At 38.9% G+C, this 3,253-nt stretch overlaps 1 pseudogene; it reads left to right on the plus strand.

The window, feature by feature from the left end:
- Positions 1 to 2,639: 2,639 nt before the first annotated feature.
- Positions 2,640 to 2,998, plus strand: LOC114046990 (annotated as a pseudogene).
- The last annotated feature ends 255 nt before the right edge of the window (positions 2,999 to 3,253 follow it).

The following is a 3,253-nucleotide window of genomic DNA, read 5'->3' on the forward strand; positions in this document are numbered from 1 at the left end:
AATACCTTACTGATTAGATAGTGTATACATAGGACAACAACATCTATGCTCCTGGAGATAGCATATCTCCTAGCACCCTCCCTCCCCCAAGATCAGTGCAGATCTCCCATGACTCAGGGCCTTGGAGCAAATTTAACTTGTTCCATCTGGGGCTAATTGGTTATTTCTTGTTCACTGGAACTGAAACTTGTCACACATGTCTCCTATCAGCGGTGAACACCCCACCATCTGTAGGCCCTTTCCTCAAGCTACCTCTTTACATGTACAATCGCTTCCCAATCTACATCCTTTAAGACTCTACTGAAATTGGGGGCAGCTAGGTGGCACAGTGGATAGAGCACCGTCCCTGAAGTCAGGAGGACCTGAGTTCAAATCCGGCCTGAGATCAAACACTTGACACTTACTACTGTGTGACCCTAGGCAAGTCACTTAAGCCCATTTGCCTAAAAAAAAAACCCCAAAAAACACCAACTCTACTGAAATACTAAAACTTCTCTGAAGCCTTCCTTGATTCCCTCAACTAAAGAAATTTTTCCTGTATCTGATTTAACATACTTTGTACACTTCTTATCTTAACAGATTTTAATTTATCTGCTTACTTTCCACTGTCCTACTTGACTACGTTTTGAAGGCAAAAACTCTGTCTTAATTCTCTTCTAGTGCCTAACAAAGTTCATAATGAATGGATGTTTGACATATGCAGCCTTGACCTCTCTCCTGAGTTCTAGTCACTAACTACTTAATGACAGACACTTATTGCCTGTGTCTCGGGTGAACCACTTAATCTCTGTTGGCCTCCATTTTTCTCATGCCTCTGAGGTCCATTTTAGATCTCACTCTGTCATCCTACTATCTATGCTCCTAAGCTCTCCACCATGATATTTTCTTATTGTCTCAAACTCCACAAGTCTAAAATTTCATAGGTCATCCTCCACGCCACACCCAAAACATGTCCTATAAATTTCCCTATTTCAATCAGCAATATTATCATTTAGATACACTGGAGGAAACGATAGATTCCAGGAATAAAAAAAAAACCCTCAGGATAAAAGGGGGTCAGGGAACTTGGGAGGCAAAATGGAGAAAGTTAAAAATATTTTCATATCATATAAAAAAGAAATAGAACACTATAATCTCCAAAGTTGTGAATTCCCAAAAGACATTGGAGAGACTCATGGTGGGTGTAAGTTGGTTATAGCATGCTTTTAATAATGACCTCTGCAAAGGGGCATCTGTCACTGTCATGGAGGACATCCAGGAAAGTCCAAAAGGAAAATGGATTGCCTATAGATTGTGAGGTTCTCTTGAGCTCTTCACTTCAGTGAGTTTAGTCTTGATTATCCACACAGGAAAATCCAAGAGGATAAAGAATATCTATTGTCAAATCTATGACATCTACGTTATAAATGGGCAACCTATAAAGCTAATCCATCATTAGTATGTATATATGCATATACATATATTATGTATGCAACATGTGTATATATGTGTAGATTATGTATATATACACTGTTATGTATCTTTATATACACGACCATATATTACATATATACATGTATATTACATATTTTATATCTATCTCTTTACATAGGTATTCTAAACAAAGCCCGAAGATTGTCAATGAGATAGGACAATGAGGTGATTAAAAGGGAGAAAAAGGACCAGATTTAATCTGGGTAATTGTATAGCATTTTCAAAGACTTCCAAGTTTCTCCCTGAAATAAAGATTTCTATTTTTAACATTAGTATGTTTCCAGAGGCGCAGCATTGCATAGTGATCTGAGTCAGAAATTTCTGGGTTCAAGTCTCTCCTCTGACACATATTAGCCATGTGACCCTAGGCAAGTCACTTAACCTTTCAGGACCCCACCAGGTACTTTAAAACTCTGAGGTGAAGAAAGGATGTCTTATCCGAATTGGTAGAGGAAGCTCCTCACCAGGAACTTCCTATGTCAATATAATCACTGGTCCTGATCTTCCCTATCCCCCACTCCCATCAAATGCTTCTTGTCAAAATGCTGTACTGTCTAAAGTCATGAAATATCATGATTTTCAAAGAATTAAAATTACACATCACCCAAAGGGCAATAGGGAGACACATGGTGAGCAAAAATAGGCTGCAGCATGTCACCAAAGATAAAATAAGTACAGAAAGTGGCATAAAAATATCATTAAAGAGATGTATGACTGCAAAAGGAGAAGAGCTGGTCATCTGGCAAGAGTGAGGGATAACAGATGGGCAGCCTGGTGCTGCACTGGTATCCACAGAATGTTAAAGGATTTAAACAAAGGCCTCCAGCACACTGGGTAAGTTTCCTATGGAGGGTTTATGGGAGGACATGGACAAGCACTATAATGAAAAAGCTTGGATGTTGCCTTAATGAAATCAGTACCCTCACTGATGAAATCCAGGATCCATTGCAGCATGAGTAATAAGTAACTTTTACATAAACATAATTTTATACTTAATATTTCAATGGGAAATTATCACTAGAACTTAATTTTTCTTTCATATAATCCTTGTTCATATTCCTTGGAACATGAAGATTCTATGGAACCATTTAGGAAAATGCTATCCTAGGCAAAGACTTTCCAATGCATTGTGGGACCTTCAGGATCTGGGGGCTGCCTCCTTGGGCATGCCTTAGAAGCCCGACTTGACTTCCCACATGCCAGGTGCATCACTGAAGCCGGTTGGGAGCATCCATTTTCCTTCTGCCACCAGGGCAACATCCACCCAGTACCAGGAGTTGAGCAATGATTATGGAACCTCATCTCTAGACTATGCCCAGAGTACAGGGAATGCCCAGGTACTGAAAAGAAAAAAAATGCAGAACTTCTAGCTATCATCAAAAAGCTAGGGAAAGATATCAGACTCATATACTCAGGGAGCAAAAGTGCCACGAAAAAACCAAAGTGAGGCATCATTCATGTAGTCCAGAAAAGTTTGGCAGAAATAGAATGGAATGCAAAACTCCTTGCTTCCATTTCTTTGTGATGAAGAAAAAGTAACACTTCTTCCTCTTGTGACTTTCAAAACATTCATCAGAATCCCATATTCTGAATATTATAAAAGTTTGGGTTCTTTTCCCTTTTCTTCTTCCCATCCCCAACACTTAATCTTTAAGAATAGAGAAAAAAAAGATTTTGCAGTTAATATTTGCAGTATAAGTAATTAGGAACAACCTGGGTTGCTTTTTCAAAGCAATGAGACCAGAAACTGCATGTAGAAAGGTCTGTTTATGTTGCTGCA

This window comes from Vombatus ursinus, unplaced genomic scaffold (assembly GCF_900497805.2).
Source record: "Vombatus ursinus unplaced genomic scaffold, bare-nosed wombat genome assembly UNPS02000577.1, whole genome shotgun sequence".
NCBI lineage: Eukaryota > Metazoa > Chordata > Mammalia > Diprotodontia > Vombatidae > Vombatus > Vombatus ursinus.